Source organism: Mauremys mutica, chromosome 6 (assembly GCF_020497125.1).
Source record: "Mauremys mutica isolate MM-2020 ecotype Southern chromosome 6, ASM2049712v1, whole genome shotgun sequence".
Classification (NCBI taxonomy): Eukaryota; Metazoa; Chordata; order Testudines; family Geoemydidae; genus Mauremys; species Mauremys mutica.
Genome location: NC_059077.1, coordinates 133,633,005 through 133,651,359, shown reverse-complemented (window position 1 = coordinate 133,651,359; position 18,355 = coordinate 133,633,005). Strand labels below are relative to the sequence as shown.

Genomic DNA, 18,355 nt, shown 5'->3' with positions numbered 1-18,355 from the left:
TGCTACACTTAGTTTTTCAGAAATTAGTTGACTTTATGGCCAGAAGAGACCATTAGAGCATCTAATCTGACCCCTGCATATCACAGGCCTCCTGTATGACACAAGAGCTACTTTGGGGGTAAACACATTCCAGAAAGGCATCTAGTCTTCATGAAATGACGTCACGAGATGGAGAATGCACCAATTTCCTTGGTAGCTTGTTCCTGTGGTAAATGATCCTCACTGTTGAATATTTGTGCCTTAATTGTAATATGAATTTGTCTCTTTTCACCTTCCAGCCATTGGGTTTTTTAATGCCTTTCTCTGCTACATTAAAGAGCCCTTTAATAGCCAATCTTTTCTCTCCATTAAGGCACTTCAACGTTTCAATGAAGTCACCTTTCAATCTTCTTTTGAGAAGCTAAACAGGTTGAGCTCTTTCAATAGCTCACTAGAAGGCATTTTTCTCCAGCCCTCAGAACATTTGGTGGCTCTTTGCTGCCTCAACTCCAATTTCACACCATCTTTTTCAAATGAGGACACCAAAACTGGAGGCAGTATTCCAGTATCAGTTTCACTGATACCATGTCACCTCCTGTGACGTTATTGACATAATCTGTAACTGTATAGATCACCGTTGCCACCACTGTTCTATATTTGCAGCCAATATTGTATAAAGGTGGTCACATAAAGGGTCTATGGAGAGGTGATGATTGGCTGATTATAATTATGCTATCTCTAGATATGTATCATTTTTGTAGTTGACATTATGAATATTGGCTCTATGCTGCCTGTATTTCAAACTTGTGCTATGCTTCTGGGGAACACCCCAGCCAGACAAATTGGTGTCAGCTCTGCCTAGCCTGCTTGATGGCCCATTAAGGACCATCAGCTATACAACTGACCCATTGAGAGAAGGCAGATATGCCTTGTGGCTCAGCAAGGTGTGCAGGGACCTGCCTATGGACAGAACTCTAAGGTTTTTCTATGTCGCGTGCTGGATAGAGTGTCCTTGGGACAAAGAAAGCAAAGACCACATGGCAAGAGACTATAAAAGACTGATGCCTCATCTCCATCTGGTCTTCAGTCCTGCTTCATACCTCTGGAGGGACTTGACTACAAACTGAAGCTGTGTACAAAGGACTGAATGGCCCATCCCAGTTGCGGATGTACTCCAGAGACTTGATTTGAACCTGCAGTTTATTCCATCACTGCTACAACCTGAACCAAGAACTTTGCCAAAGTACAAGTTTTGCCCAGGGCACCGTTTCCCCTAACGCTGGTCCTTGGTAACATTTCTTGATGGGGGGTGGAGGGGAGAGAGACGAGGCGTTTTCTCTCTGTTTCTTTCCTCTCCATTTTCTGCTCCTTCCTTCAATTCCAGAAACCTCCCTTGTGTTTCAGACTGTGCAGTGACACCCTCCCCACCCCAGGACTATGGAGCCTTTGGAGCAGAAAGATCCTAGGAGCTAAGGATGAAGCCAGGGGTGAGTAGCTGGCAGGAAGGAGTCCTAGCAACTCTTCTGGGAGTGCAGGGGAGGAATGACTCCCCCTTCTCTACATTCTCCCCATGGGGCTCTGCGGAGCAGGGAGGGTTGTGTGATAAATTCCATCCAACATTCCCCTTTGATCCAAGCCGAGAGACATCTCAGCTCTGCACGATCCCCTTGGCAGCACCAAACAAGGGATGTTTTCCACTGCCCAGGAGACTCAGCCAGGGACTGATGTGCTGGAGATATGTTGGGAAAAGGGACTGTCTGAATTGCCAAGGCAGGAAGCAAACAATCTACAGCAACATCATTAACCACAAACCATGCTCCAGCCAGAACGGAAATGGGCAGGAATTCTTGCTGTTCAGCCATGGCCACACATACAGAGATGCACAGCAGTGAGGGTGCTGGGCAAGCTGGTCTGAGCGAACAATTGGAAATGATCCTTCAGTGAGAACAGAACCAGAGTGTAGACAGGCCCCAGTGTTAAGTGGTTGAGGGTGAGGCTTTAGGAAGCTGGCCTACAATACCATAGGGATCTTTCTGTGGAGGTTTGATTCTTGCCAGCTAGGGGAAGCTGGTGTGTGGTGTCTTTGTGGCTGCACTTTCAGTGATGCAGGTTTCTCTATCCCATTTTTCCAGGGTCATCCTACTACATTGCCAGCTGCTTTTCAGCTGCAGTGTGGAGGTACTGTTTGTGTGTGGGGAGAGACAGTGTGTGTGTTGGGGAAGAGTGAGTGTGTTGTGGTAGGTAGGAGCGGATCATTATTATCCCTACTTGAAAGAGGGAGACGCTCAGGCTGAGAAAGGAGAACTGACTTGTCTTAGGTCACACAGCCAGTCAATGGCAGAATTGGGAATAGGACCCCAGAGCCCTGATTTTCATATTAACCATCAGATCTTGAATTTCATACATTGAATGACCTCAATAAAGTGCTCTCAGATGAGCTCCAGAGGAACAAGTATGCACAGTAATTATTCAGCCAGTATTTGAGGAGAACTGCAATGTTAGAGAGAATCATGAACTGCTCAGAGACAATTAATGCAGAGAAGCAGCAAAATCCATCAAACATATAAGTGGTTATGGCTTATTTACTTGGTCTTAAAAGAGAACAAAAAGGCCTTGAGTCTCCTCCCTGACATTAACGCCCTGCTCAGACAATCAGGATAGAGACTGAGGATGGGAGGCTGAGGGGTCTCACCAGAGAGCTCAAAGGATGGCCCAGGTCACTGGCGGGGATCACTGCCCCAGCACTACTGCAGCTCCACCGTTTTGGGTGGACCTCCCACAGTGAGAGCTGCCGAGCACTCCCCCGCAACACACACACACACACACACACACACACACACACACCACACACACACACACACCCCTCCTGGTGTTGGGAGGGGAACAGGAGAAAGGACAAAAGAAGCAAGAGAGGAAGAGAAAGGAGGAAGGGATGGATGGAGGAAAAGTTGAAACAAAAAGGACAAACCCTAATGTCCCCAGTGATTCTAAGGGACAAAATCCCAGGTGTGGAATAAAATTCTGCCTCCTTAAGATCATGCTTTCCATGAATTCAACTGTCACCAGAATGATCAGACCGAACAGTTTCAAACGTCGAGGAGGCTCTAACCCTCTAAACAGGGACATCTGTTTTCTAGTAAAATCACTAAAAGGAAGGAGAAAACTCAAAAGAGGTTCCTCCTGGCGCTCACGTCCGTGAACCCGAATACTCTCAGTCCTCAAAGAGAGACCTGGAGAAGGAGACATGCTGAAGCAAAGCCACAGGGGTCTCTGAGGTTTCCCTGGCCCCTCGCCCCTGTCCTGCCTGGCTGATGTCAGCATCTCTCTGTGAGGTCACCACCTCCCCACCACCTTTGACCAATAGTCTGAGGTCCTGCAAAAGGCCTTTGTGATGTCACTGCCACACCCCTCCCTTGCTGGGCTAATGTTCTGCCCCTGCCCAGGCACTTTGGAGGTTTGAGCTACTCCCTGTGGATCACCCCACTCAAGGAGCGCTCATTCTAGGAAGCAAGCCAGCTAGACAGTAAAATATCAGATGCTGCTCCCAATGCTACACTTAGTTTTTCAGAAATTAGTTGACTTTATGGCCAGAAGAGACCATTAGAGCATCTAATCTGACCCCTGCATATCACAGGCCTCCTGTATGACACAAGAGCTACTTTGGGGGTAAACACATTCCAGAAAGGCATCTAGTCTTCATGAAATGACGTCACGAGATGGAGAATGCACCAATTTCCTTGGTAGCTTGTTCCTGTGGTAAATGATCCTCACTGTTGAATATTTGTGCCTTAATTGTAATATGAATTTGTCTCTTTTCACCTTCCAGCCATTGGGTTTTTTAATGCCTTTCTCTGCTACATTAAAGAGCCCTTTAATAGCCAATCTTACCTCTCCATTAAGGCACTTCAACTTTTCAATGAAGTCACCTTTCAATCTTCTTTTGAGAAGCTAAACAGGTTGAGCTCTTTCAATAGCTCACTAGAAGGCATTTTTCTCCAGCCCTCAGAACATTTGGTGGCTCTTTGCTGCCTCAACTCCAATTTCACACCATCTTTTTCAAATGAGGACACCAAAACTGGAGGCAGTATTCCAGTATCAGTCTCACTGATACCATGTCACCTCCTGTGACGTTATTGACATAATCTGTAACTGTATAGATCACCGTTGCCACCACTGTTCTATATTTGCAGCCAATATTGTATAAAGGTGGTCACATAAAGGGTCTATGGAGAGGTGATGATTGGCTGATTATAATTATGCTATCTCTAGATATGTATCATTTTTGTAGTTGACATTATGAATATTGGCTCTATGCTGCCTGTATTTCCAACTTGTGCTATGCTTCTGGGGAACACCCCAGCCAGACAAATTGGTGTCAGCTCTGCCTAGCCTGCTTGATGGCCCATTAAGGACCATCAGCTATACAACTGACCCATTTAGAGAAGGCAGATATGCCTTGTGGCTCAGCAAGGTGTGCAGGGACCTGCCTATGGACAGAACTCTAAGGTTTTTCTATGTCGCGTGCTGGATAGAGTGTCTTTGGGACAAAGAAAGCAAAGACCACATGGCAAGAGACTATAAAAGGCTGATGCCTCGTCTCCATCTTGTCTTCAGTCCTGCTTCATACCTCTGGAGGGACTTTGCTACATGCTGAAGCTCTGTACAAATGACTGAATGACCCATCCCAGCTGTGGATGTACTCCAGAGACTTGATTTGAACCTGCAGTTTATTCCATCACTGTTACAAGCCTGAACCAAGAACTTTGCCATTACTGTATGTGAAGGGTTCAAATCCATGTGCATTTTATATAACAACCTGGTCTATGGATTGTGCCAGTTCTTTTCCAGACCCAAAGTCCAGACTATGGTCAAGGGACCAGAGGCCTAGCAAATAGTGACCAGCTAAGAGAAAGCTGGGTAAACAGGAAGCCTTGCCTGCTAAGGTAGGCCTGGTGAGCAAATTGCCAGGTGTTGGAGCTAAGAACTAAATGATTGTGTCTTATTCAGAATTGCAGACTGAAGAAAGAATCCCTATTCCTATTGTGTTTGTTTCTTCTCTAGGGAGACCTTCTTCCCACAGATCCAACCTTGAGTTTATGAAAAGTTGGCACGTCAGTATAAGATATGGCATCCTTCCACCTCCCTTCCAAGGGACCAATGCCTGCCTTAAGACACACAGAAAACAATCTTTATTGCCATAGACTTTCACTCTTTCTTTGCTTTAACCCCTAGGAATGTACCTGTTGGACAATCAAAGGAGTTGCTCCATTCCTATGGATCCCAAATCAGAATTCAACCTATATATTTTATACTACTAACATTTTATCAAAGTATTAATGAAATGTTAACTTGCTAACTTGAGACCATGGGTGGAGACATTATGTAACCTGTTAACCATTGGCTACTGTGCTATCTTGTCTTGCTGCAAAACCTATCCCAGGGTTTGGAACTGCCTACGCCGTCACTTTCCCCCACCCATGGAAAATCTATATATTCTATTGTAATTAATTAATTAACAGTGTCTCTGAGCCTAATAAGCCCACTCCACCAGCACTGTGTGTAATAAACTCCTATTGTTGACCTCTACACAGTGGAGATTTGTGTCCTTCACAGACACCTGCTGAAGAAAGAGGAGATTCAGCATCCAGCTTGGCTGAATGTGTCTCCTCTCTCCACAGCTTGGTGATCTTTTGAGGAAATGGAGAAGACTGCCTTTGCCTAGCTGTACATCACTTGCAAAAGAAACAGGTCTTTTTGGTGACAAGTGTTGAAAGGAGCCATTAGACAAATGTGGAGACAGGAAAAATGTCCCCCAATTGAACTGGCATCCGTGGATGCTGAAGCCACAACACAGAGCGCTAAACACTATATGAGAACGGGTGGTGTCAGAAGAGTCTCTACCAAAGCCTTTTCCCACCAGCAGGGGCCTCTCTGTGCACAGAACTCCTGGTAGCTTGATGGCTGCAGGCAGTGGCGAACTCCATTTTGGCATCGCTTTGTTGGTGAACATCTGCAGTGGCTGTTTAAAGGTCTCTGGATAATGATCTTTGGGAAGAGCTGGCTGAAGTGTCTTCCTTGTAACCAGGAGATCCTGGCTTGGCCTGCCAGTTCTTCCTTGCAAATCTTGAGGGAAATGGGGAACGTCTGTAGTTTGGAATTTGCAGGTGTTGTCTTGGACCATCAAATGGAACAGTGGCAAATACTTTCTTGAGGCAGGTACCATGGCGTAGCTGGCTAAAGCACCTGTCTAATAAACAGGAGATCCTGGGTTCAACTCCCAGTGGTGCCTTGTTCTATGGCTTTTGTCTCCTCTGCTCACATTTTCCTGTGTCCTTCCGGGAAACAGAAGAGACCTCCCTTGGTATCCAAGTAATTGCTTGCTAAGGAAAAGGCTTCTTTGGAGAGAAGCATTGGAAAGAATCAAATCACAAGCCTGGAGTTGATGAAAAGGCTGCTGTGATTGGCATTAGCATGGTGGTTGCTTCAACTACAATTGCTGCAACACGAGAGCCTGCGCCACACGTCCTTGTGATTCACTGGGGATGTCTGCACACAGATGTCATGTCATCTTCCTTTTGATTGTCACTGATGAAAAATGGAGCCGCTGGGAGAAAAGTTCCAGAGACACCTGCCAGGTAAAGTGGAGGTTAGAGATGCAGCACCCAGTGGTGCCTTGCCAAATGTGCCCACTCCTCCCACCTTTTGGTCAATCTTTTGAGGAAACAGAGAGGACTGCCTCTGCCTTGCAATGCAAATGCTTCCAAAAGAAACCGGTCGTTTTTTCTGACAAGTGTTGGAAGGAGGCACCTAAGAAATGTGGAGACAAGGAAAAGGTCACCGTAACTCAACTTGCATCCATGGCTCTTGAGGCCACAACGCAGAGCACTAAGCACTGTACGACCACAGCTGGGGACAGAAGGGTCTTTTCCAAAGGCATTTTCCACTTGCAGGGTCCTCTCTGTGCGCAGAATTCCTGATAGTTTGATGTCTGCGGGCCCTGGAGATCACTATTTTGCCATCTCTCTCACTGTTTCAGTGAACATCTGCTGTGGTTGTTGAAAGTCTGTGATGGGATCTATGGGATGCAACCTGAACAGTGGGACCCCTGAGCCCTGTGTCCCACAGGAGGATAGAAGAGCCTGTTAGTCTAGCACGCTCCCAACTGAACTACTTCAGCAGCTGCTCGGTTTCTTTTTGGCCTCCTGCTTTTCTGTCTGGGATGTTGTTGTCAGCTGTGGCACAGAAAAAGGACGTCATTGCGAGCGGCCCATGAAGACAAGATTCACTTTTGCCTTCCTTGCTCGGCTTTACTTGCTTCCTCACCCTATTCCTGCCTTAGTTCCTGGGTTACCTGAAGGCGACGAGGGGCCAGCAGTACCAGGAGGAAGTTGGGCAGCTAGACCCTGGTGGCAAAAGTCCTGCCGCCACTTGCCACCCCACTCTCTTCTCCCAGCGTCACATATTGGCCACCAGGGACTTGGGACCCAGCAGCGCAACGGAAGGCAGTGGACAGAGCCACCCTCGCCTTGAAGCTCCGGCTCATTAAACCACATCTTCAGTCGCTGATGGCCAATGAGAGACCGACATCGCTTGCTATTTTAGCACTTGGACATGCGATTGGCCAATCTTTGGGTCTCTTTAATGCTGCGCTTCAGTTCATGCGGGAAAGGCGAGAGAAGCGACCTTTCAACTAAAGGCCTGGGGTTAACATCCTAATGCTGTCTCCTACTGTAACACTATTTAATACCGGCCCATCCTGTGCTAGTGACAGTTCCATTGCTAGATGTTAGTACATTTCAGTTACTGTCAAAATTAAAAAGTTTCTATATGCTTAAAGAAAATGCATTTGTTTTATTTGCTTATATATGGCATGAATAAATACAGGTTTACAGAACCTAGCCTGCAAATTTATCATCTTATATGATAGAGAAAATCATGCATCGAAATTGTGCGTCAAAATCATGAGCTGAGCTACAAATGCAATGAAAAATAACATATTCAAAATTTTAACATATGGGCGAGGGGGCACCGAAGACACGTCTTGCCTGGGAGAGGCACTTGGTCTAGGGGAGGCCCTGTCAGGGAGAACAGGAGTTAGTCTCACATGCCTATTTCCAGGCTGTAATCTGTGGGCGCCCTGCTCTGAGGGAGGGATCGCGGTAGCCCAGACTCAGGGCTGGAACAGGCCCCGGATTGAGGGGGTGGCTGCAGGGTTTGCAGCGCTCTGATGTCTCAGACAATGTGTCTCTCCCAAAGCCTCAGATCTGCATCCCCCGAAGGCTCCTGTGCTGCCTCCGCTCCTTTCACAGTCTACAGCAAGGAGCAGCATCAAGGGTCAGGGATGAGCCATAGGCACTCGGTGGGGGGCAGAGGCTTCAGGAGCCCAGAGTGTTTGCCTGTCTGGGCATTTTGGCTGAGACCTCAGGGACACATTGTGAGGCAGAATCCCAGGCATCTGTATGAAAGGAGCATAAGGACATAAGGACGTACGAACGGCCAGACTGGGTCAGACTGGGTCCATCTCGCCCAGTATCCTGTCTTTCCATAGCAGCCAAAGCCAGGTGCCCCAGAGCGAATGAACTGAACAGGGAATCACCAAGTGACCCATCCCATGTCACTTATTCCCAGCTCCTGGCAAACAGAGACTAGGGACACCATCCCTGCCCATCCTGGCTCAGAGCATGTCCTCCATGAATTGATTTAGCTCTTTTTTTGAACCCTGTTATAGTCTTGGCCTTCACAACCTCCTCTGGCAAGGAGTTCCGCAGGTTGACTGTGCGTTGTGTGAAAAAATACTTCCTTTTGTTTGTTTTAAACGGGCTGCCTATTAATTTCATTTGGTGACCCCTAGTTCTTGTGTTATCAGAAGGAATAAGTAACACTCCTTATTTACTTTCCCCACACCAGTCATGATTTTATAGACCTCTAGCATATCTCCCCTTAGCTTTTCTCCAAGCTGAAAAGTCCCAGTCTTATTATTCTCTCCTCATATGGCAGACACTCCATACCTGTTTCTGAACCTTTTCCAGTTCCAATACATCTTTTTTAAGATGGAGCGACCATATCTGCATGCAGTATTCAAGATATGGGCGTACCATGGATTTATACAGTGGCAATAAGATTTTCTCTCTTATTCTCTATCCCTTTCTTAATGATTCCCAACATTTTGTTCGCTTTTTGCCTGCCACTGCACATTGAGTGGATGTTTGCAGAGAACTAGCCACAGTGACTACAAAATCGCTCACTTGAGTTGGAACAGCTATTTTACATCCCATCATTTTATATGTAGAGTTGGGATTATGTTTGCCAATGTGCATCACTTTGCATTAATCAACATTGAATTTCATCTGCCATTTTGTTGCCCTTTCACCTAGTTTTGTGAAATCTCTTTTTAGCTCCTCACAGTCTGCTTTGGACTTAACTATCCTCTGTAGTTTTGGATCATCCGCAAATTTTGTCACCTCGCTGTTCAGCAGATCGTTTATGAAGATGTTGACTAGTCCCAGTACAGACACCACTAGTTACCTGTTTGCATCCTGAAAACTGTCCATTTATTCCTACCCTTTGTTTCCTGGCTTTTAACCAGTTATTGATCCACGTGAGGACCTTCCAGAAGTGAACGTAAGCTGGTACATTCCGGTATGGGGTACTGGCAAGAGCGGGTACGCTGTGCCAGCCCAGCCTGGCTTCCCCAGGCTGGTGATTTAAAGGGCCCAGGGCTCCCTGCAGCCTCTCAAGCCCCCCTGGCGGAGCCCCGGGGAGCAAATCATTGCCCTGGAACGCTGCTCTCTCCCGCGCTACCAACACAGAGCAGGGGCGGCGGGAGCTTCCTTACAGTGGGGGGGTCACTATTGTCTGAACTGTGGCACTCCCATGAAAACCCTTCCCCAAGGACCCACACTCACACCACCTCTCCCCCCGAGGCCACAACCACAGAACGCCTCTCCCCCCCCCAAGACTCCCCTTTTCCCCCCTCCATCATTTGTCCTAACAGCCAGTTAAGAGTGGTGGGGCCACGGCCCTCTAAACCCCCTGTTCCAGCACCCCTGACACAGAGCTCAGCAGCAGCAGTGGTGTGTGTGTGCGCGTGTGACAGAGGCTGCTGTGCTGAGCTGAGCCAGTGAGGGAAGTGGGGGCTGATGTTGGGGCTGCCCCCTCCCCCTGCCTCAGGCCTGGTTGCTTGCAGCAGCTGTCTGAACATAGAGACAGTGTGCCGACACACTCCCTCTCGCCACACACACAGTCTCTACCCCGCCACGCACACTGCAGTTGAAAAGCAGCTGGCAATCTAGTAAGATGCCCATGGAATGGTGGGATAGAGAAACCTGCATCATGGGATGCTGTACCAGCCCATGAGGCATTGCAAACCCTTCCCAAAACACCCTGCAGCCAGTTGCACAGCTACCCACAGTGCACTGCTCTCTGTGGCCATCCAAGATTCTAGCGTGGATGTGCTCTGGTGACACAAGGGGCATAGTGTGGACATGCAGCAGCTGTTTAATTAAAACATTTAAAGTGTTACCCAATAGTGTAGACACAGCTTGAGAGTGAGACAAGACCCAGCTCTCTTGAAACTAAAGAACCACAACTTTCTCTGTAGTTAGCAGGATTCAAACCTGCACAGGGAGACCCCAATGGATTTTTAGTCCACTGCCTTAACCACTCAGCCACAACTACATGGTTGAGCTGTGTCTCTTACTGCACTCTAGTTCTGTTCTCACTGAGTGATCAATTCCAGTTGTTTCCTCAGACCAGCTCCCCCAGCACACACACTGCTGTGCCCTTGTGTAAGTGTGTCCATGGCTGAACTGCAAGAATTCCTGCTCATTTCCCTTCTGGCTGGAGCATGAGGAGAGTGTGTTTGTGGTAATGACGTTGTTGTAGATTGTTGTCCATTTCCTGCCTTGATCATTCAGACCAGGGGTCGGCAACCTTTACTATCAAATGAGCCATTTTGCCCCCTCTTCCACTAAAGAAAAATAGTCTGGAGCCGCAAAACATAACTCTGCTTATAAACTTTTAAAAGCTTTAATCTTTTTTTAATTTTACCTGTTACAACAACAGAATACAACAAACAGAAGTGCAGTGTGCATGTGTAGGCCTACTTTGAAATAAATTAAACACTGAACTATGCAGGCCTTTTTGAGTCCTTCCCGTATTTGTGTAAAATTAAAATAAAACGTAGCCCACTTTAATATAAAAAAACATGTATTTGCAGCTTAGCAGTTTTAAAAAAGTAAACATAAAATTAGGAACGTTTTTTGACAAGTCCATTTCAGTGTGCTCTCATCCTCTTCAGGTTTCTTTCTCGGCCAGCAATCAACCGAAGCACCTGAACATACAATAAAAAACTACATCAGCTCCGGGTCTGAAATAAATGTTTTTTTCTGAATAATAATAGCCTATTAAATGCTAGTGTTCTCACCTGTTTAATGTGACTTCTGTTTCTGAAGCTCGATGCTGATCTTCCCTATGTTGGGGCTGTAAGATGTGACTTTGATCTTCACACAGGACTGTAGGCTCTCATTTGTGAGGCGGGAGCGATATTTGGACTTTATGAAGTTCATGCTCGAGAAAACTTGCTCGCATAAGTATGTTGAGCCAAAGATGGACAGGACTCCAAATGCATACTTTTTCATGTTCATATACGTGTCGGGAATGGCACTCCATGTTTCAAAAACAAGTTTGTCGGGTTTGGGGAGGTTTTCAATATCATTCCATTTGTGCTCTTTAGCGAGAGTGGCCTTCTGATGGGTGACTTCTTCGAGATCCGCTGTCAGGCTTTTGAACTTGGACACCCATAAGTCTTTATCCGCTATGTTGGCCAGTTCAATTTCAAGATCGGGCTGACTTATCCCTGTGAATGCGGATATGTTCAGCAGGGATGGGTCGATGTCCAGCGGTGTGACAGGGAAGGACAGAGTGTTTTTTTTCCTTTCTGAACTCGCTGAATCTTTCTCCAAATGCAGCTTGCATTGCCATAATTGCACGGTGTAAATAATCACAATTTATGTGATTGTTCTCTTCTTTGAACTCTCTCAGGGAGGGGAAGTGAGAGAGCGTACCTCTCTGTACATCTCTGGCAAACAGTCATCTTGCGCTCAAATGCCAGAACATCCTCCAGCAACTGCAGGGCCGTGCTTCCCTTTCCCTGGAGATTTTTATTCAGCGTGTTTAAGTGACTTGTCATATCCACCATGAAATAAAACTTTTCCAGCCAATCGAGGTCTCCCAGTTTGGGATAGCTGAGGCCTTTGCTTTCCAAGAAGGTTTTCACATGTTCCAGACAAGCAGCGAAGCGTTTCAGCACGTCTCCCCTTGACAGCCACCGAACTCTGTTGTGCAGCAGGAGATCCAAATATGCGCTCTCGACTTCATCTAACCATGAACAAAACTGTCGGTGGTTTAACCCGTTTGCAATTATTTTGTTCACTATCTTAATAACGAGGTTCATCACTTCCACACATTCAGGGGGAATGTTTGAGCGCACAGTGCTTCTTGGTGCAAGATGCAGTGAAACGTCATCAGCTCTCGATCCAGCGACTTTTGAAGTAAATTCACAAAGCCCTTCTGTGCTCCTCTCATACTGGGTGCACCATCAGTAGACACTGACACCAGGTGAGTGGTGTTTATTCCTTTGGCTTTTTGACAACTCAAAACAGCCTCACAAATGTCCTGTCCCCGCGTTTGGCCCTTTAGCGGTATGAGTTCAATCAGTTCTTCCTGCGGCCCATCAGAGTTCACATATCTGCATAACAGTGCTGTCTGCTCAATATCGTTTACATCACTTGACTCATCACAGGCAATTGAATAGGCTTGAGCTGAATTGATGTCATCAATTTGCTTACTGGTGATGTTTGTTGCCATTTTAATGGTCCTGTCCTTGACGGTCTTTGCAGAGAGAGGCATTTCTTTAATTTTCTGAATAATTTCCTGTTTGTTTTTGAATTCGGAGAATAGATGCTCTGATATTTTTATGAACGATTCTTTCATGTATTCTCCGTCTGTGAACGGCTTCCCCCTCCTTACGATCTCATGAGCTGCCACAAAACTAGCAGCTGTAGTTGAGTTTGGAGAGTTGATCCACTTCTTGAAAGTATGTTTGCTCTGCTCAACTTTCCGTAGTAGTTCCGAAATCGCTCTCTTTCACCCATCTTCAGTTGGGTACTTTTCAGAAAATGCTGAGTGCTTGTTTTGAAAATGTCTTTCAACGTTACATTTTTAGTTGTTTGCTAATTTCTCGCCACATATCAAGCACACAGGTAAGCCAGTGTCATTGGCAGTGAAGGCAAAGGAATCTGTCCATGCAGAATTAAACTCTCTATTTTCTTCTGAGATTTTTCTTTTTTGGGATGTATTCACCGCGGGGGTCGCACACTCAAGAAGCCGCCTGCAGGTAAAGGCGAGGGCTATAGACGTGGATGTGACGCATATTTTAATTGACAAATTATAAAAACTTTTTAAAAATTCGATGTTAAAGTATCACCTCGAACTCCAAGATAACTGTGCAACAAAATAAACAAAAATAAAATATATAAATAAAAATTAAATTAATAAATAACCGTTATTCTTTTTTTCTTTTTTTTTTTCTTTTGTCAAGGCCGAAGGGAGCCACAACAAGGAGGCTGAAGAGCCGCATGTGGCTCCGGAGCCGCGGGTTGCAGACCCCTGATTCAGACAGTCCCTTTCCTGCCATATCCCCAGCACATCAGTGATCACAATAACAGGGGGCAGGTTTTCTCTGGGGCACTGAGATTTGTCAGGGGGTTGGTGGCTCCTTTCTTTCCTCACCCTGGAGTAAACTCAGCTTTTAATTCCATCCTTGATGTTTCAAGGAATAACAACAGACGACTGAGGAAAGAGTTGGACAGGGCGGGTCTCAGGGGAGGGGCAAAGAGGTGGGGGCGGTGGACAGGGCAGGTCAGGGGACGGGGTAGAGAGGTGTGAGCGCTGGGCAGGGTGGGTCTCGGGAGAGGCAGAGAGGTGCAAGTGGTGGGCAGGGCTGGTCTTAGGGGAGGGGGCAGAGAGGTGGGGACGGTCCGCAGGGAAGGTCTCAGGGAGGGGCAGAGAGGTGGGGGCGGTGGGCTGGGCGGGTGTCAGGGGAGGGGCAGAGAGGTGGGGGCAGTGGGCAGGGCGGGTGTCAGGGGAGGGGCAGAGAGGTGGGGGCGGTGGGCAGGGCGGGTCTCAGGGGAGGGGCAGAGAGGTGGGGGGGTGGGCAGGGCGGGTCTCAGGGGAGGGGCAGAGAGTTGGGGCGGTGGGCGGGGCGGGTCTCAGGGGAGGGGCAGAGAGGTGGGGGCGGTGGGCGGGGCGGGTCTCGGGGAGGGGCAGAGAGGTGGGGGTGGTGGGCAGGGCGGGTCTCAGGGGAGGGGGCAGAGAGGTAGGGGCGGTGGGCAGGGCGGGTCTCAGGGGAGGGGCAGAGAGGTGGGGGCGGTGGGCAGGGCGGGTCTCGGGGAGGGGCCGAGAGGTGGGGGCGATGGGCAGGGCGGGTCTCAGGGGAGGGGCAGAGAGGTGGGGGCGGTGGGCAGGGCGGGTCTCAGGGGAGGGGCAGGGCGGGGGGGGCGGTGGGCAGGGCGGGTCTCAGGGGAGGGGCAGAGGTGGGGCGGTGGGCAGGGCGGGTCTCGGGGAGGGGCAGAGAGATGGGGCGGTGGGCAGGGAGGGTCTCAGGGGAGGGGCAGAGAGGTGGGGGCAAAGAGGTGGGGGCAGCAGGCAGGCCTTGGGGTAGGGCGTGGAGAGAACAAGGAGGCCTTCAGGGAGGAGAGGAGTGAGCGACAGGTGGACCAGCAGGCCCCAGCCACAGTGGAAGAGCGGGGCTGGGAAGTGGCCAATGGGAGTGAGGGCGGAGCACAGGTGGGGCCTCAGAGGGAGGAGAATGAGTCAAGGGGGTGGAGTGGGCAGGGCCGCCCAGAGGATTCAGGGGGCCTGGGGCAAAACAATTTTGGGGGCCCCTTCCATAAAAAAAAGTTGCAATACTCTAGAATCCTGTATTCTCATGGGGGCCCTGCAGGGCCTGGGGCAAATTGCCCCCCCTGCCCCCCCTCTGGGTGGTCCTGCCCTCAGCCTCCCCTCGTAAGTCCCCTGCCCCCTAATCATTTTTGTTGCCCTCCCCTAGACTCTCTCCAACTTGTTTCTGTAGTGGGGGGCGAAAGCTGGATGCAATGCTCCAGATGTGGCCTCACCAGTGCCGACTAGAAGGGAATAATCACTTCCCTGGATCTGCCGGCAATGCTCCTACTGACCCAGCCAATACGACCAGGTACCCATAGTGAATGCAGACCCAGCAATATTTGATAAATTGGTTACTGTCCATTCAGGAGGTTATTTCCTACCTATTCATAAATAATGAAGATGCTCTAAGCGGAGGGGAGAGAGCTGTCCCATCCGTGTAGTTAATCCATCTCCCCGAGAGGTGGTAGCTATGTCACTGGGGGAAGCTATGTGGGTGGGTGTGCAAGCTGTGGTGTTTACATGGATCTATAAGTTTAATCAAACCCCATATTTAAAAGCACTGTGGTCTGGGAACAGAACAGGAGATCTCTGAGGCAGGGCTTGTCCTTCAAAATCTTTAAGATCTCTGACTTATCTACACAGTAGTCATGGGGGTATAGCTCAGTGGTACAGTGTTTGACTACAGTTCAAGTGGTCCTTGGTTCAAATCCAAGTGCCCCCTTCCAAACCTCTTCCTTCAACAAAAGTAAGGGCATTTCCATTATGTTCAGGAGTTCCACTGAATAGGGATCCCTGAAATGAATGGAAACACTCAATGTTTTCCTGTGCAAATGCATAAACACCTAGCAAACATGTGCCTTCACTGAAATCAGTTCCAATCCTCTAAAGGATTAAAGAATCCTTATTGAGGTTGCAGGAAAAAAACATCCCGATGTGTAGAAAGAATAGTAAATATGGCAGGCGACAAGCTTGGCTAAACAGTGAAATCCTTGCTGATCTTAAACTCAAAAAGAAGCTTACAAGAAGTGGAAGATTGGACAAATGACCAGGGAGAAGTATAAAAATATTGCTCAGGCATGCAGGAGTGAAATCAGGAAGGCCAAATCACACTTGGAGTTGCATCTAGCAAGAGATGTTAAGAGTAACAAAAAGGGTTTCTTCAGGTATGTTAGCAACATGAAGGAAGTCAAGGAAAGTGTGGGCCCCTTACTGAATGAGGGAGGTAACTTAGTGGACAGAGGATGTGGAAAAAGCTAATGTACTCAATGCTTTTTTTTTGCCTCTGTCTTCACAAACAAGGTCAGCTCCCAGACTGCTGCACTGGGCAGCACAGTATGGGGAGAAGGTGACCAGCCCTCTGTGGAGAAAGAAGTGGTTCGGGACTATTTAGAAAAACTGGAGACAAGCACATGTCCATAGGGCCAGATGCACTGCATCCGAGGGTGCAAAAGGAGTTGGTGGATGTGATTGCAGAGCCATTGGCCATTATCTTTGAAAACTCATGGCGAACGGGGGAGGTCCTGGATGACTAGAAAAAGGCTACTGTAATGCCCATCTTTAAAAAAGGGAAGAAGGAGGATTCGGGGAACTACAGGTCAGTCAGCCTCACCTCAGTCCCTGGAAAAATCATGGAGCAGGTCCTCAAGGAATCAATTCTGAAGCACTTAGAGGAGAGGAAAGTGATCAGGAACAGTCAGCATGGATTCACCAAGGGCAAGTCATGCCTGACTAACCTAATTGCCTTCTATGAGGAGATAACTGGCTCTGTGGATGAGGGGAAAGCAGTGGATGTGCTATCCCTTGACTTTAGCAAAGCTTTTTGATACAGTCTCCCACAGTATTCTTGCCAGCAGGTTAAAGAAGTATGGGCTGGATGAATGGACGGTAAGATGGATAGAAAGCTGGCTAGATCGTCGGGCTCAGCGGGGTAGTGATCAACGGCTCCATGTCTAGTTGGCAGTCAATTTCAAGCGTAGTGCCCTGTAACAGTCCAGTGCGGGGGCTCGGCCCTCTCAGGTGCGGCCGGGAGCCAGGCCGCCTCACTACGCGGCCTAAGTCCGTGATCAGTCTCCGAAGGTCCAGGGGTTCCGCCCCTCAGGCAGGGGCTGAACAAAAGGCAATCAGTCAATAAAGCCCACGCCCTCAGTCAGGGCGGGGCAGCAAATAACAGTTCTATGCTCAGACCCTCAATCAGGGGTTGAGCACACAGAGTCACTGAGATAAACCCAGGCCCTCAGCCAGGGCGGGGCAACAACCAATAGTTCAAGGGGGCTCAGGTCCTTGTAGCAGGAGCTGAGCAATAACAAAGTCAGGAAGCCCAGGCCCTCAGTCAGGGCGGGGCAGCAACACAGCAGTTCTAGGCTCAGATCCTTACAGCAGGAGCTGAGCAGCAATAATAGTTCAGGGCTCCGGTCCTTGCATCAGGAGCTGAGCAGCAATAATAGTTCAGGGCTCAGGTCCTTGCATCAGGAGCTGAGCAACAATAAGAGTTCAGGGCGCAGGTCCTTGCATCAGGAGCTGAGCAGCAATAATAGTTCAGGGCGCAGGTCCTTGCATCAGGAGCTGAGCAGCAACAATAGTCAGTAAGCCCAAGCCCTAGGTCCGGGCGGGGCAACAAACAATAGTTCAAGGGGATCAGGTCCTTGTCCCAGGAGCTGAGCAACAATAAGAGATCAGGGCTCAGGTCCTTGCATCAGGAGCTGAGCAGCAACAATCAGACAAGTGCAGGCCTCTGTGCCTGCGCGCTGGTGTGAGGGGGAGACTGCCACCCGTGAGTGGGGTGGCAGGGGGGACACAGGCCCACCCACTCCACTGTGTCCCAGCCCGGGGCCCTATTAGTGGCTAGCACTGCCGCTGGTCAGTGGGGTCCTGACCGCAACACACTGACATGGGCACCTCGGTGCCTACAGCCTGACAGGGGTCGGCTACCCCCGGGCTACACTCCATCTCCCCCTCCTCGGGTACCTGCTCATCTCTGGGGTCGGGCGCTGGGTCCCACACCATGGGCTCCTCGCCGTGCTGAGAGCCGGCTAGCTCGGGCTGCTCCTCAGGACTCGGGTCGGGGGGATGCTCCAACAGCTCCTCGGGGTACCGGGCTCGGGGCAGGCTCGACCAGTCCTCCTCAGGATACCTGGCTCGGGGAAGGCTCGGCCAGTCCTCCTCCAGGTACCTGGCTCGGGGAAGGCTCGGTCCGTCCACCTCCGGATACCTGGCTCGGGGAAGGCTCGGTCCGTCCACCTCCGGATACCTGGCTCAGGGAAGGCGCGGTCTAGCAGGAGCTCGGGCAGGAGCGTCTGTCCTCTCCGGCCGCCGGGTTCCAACTGAGTGTTGGGGCCGGGCCTTTATACTTCCTGTCCCGCCCCTTGACTTCCGGGGGGCGGGGACAGGTGGTGGTGGCTCCGCCCACTGAGGTGGCTGTTCTGGTTCCTCT

The 18,355-nt window shown here is 49.2% G+C and overlaps 3 non-coding genes across 3 annotated transcripts; 2 read left to right on the top strand and 1 right to left on the bottom strand.

Moving 5' to 3' along the window:
* The first annotated feature begins 6,194 nt into the window (after positions 1-6,194).
* TRNAI-AAU lies at positions 6,195-6,268 on the top strand. Its single transcript has one exon. It is a non-coding gene; the product is annotated as a tRNA-Ile (tRNA).
* Positions 6,269-10,574: 4,306 nt separating this feature from the next.
* Positions 10,575-10,656, bottom strand: TRNAF-AAA. Its single transcript has one exon. It is a non-coding gene; the product is annotated as a tRNA-Phe (tRNA).
* Positions 10,657-15,574: 4,918 nt separating this feature from the next.
* TRNAC-ACA lies at positions 15,575-15,646 on the top strand. Its single transcript has one exon. It is a non-coding gene; the product is annotated as a tRNA-Cys (tRNA).
* Positions 15,647-18,355: the final 2,709 nt, after the last annotated feature.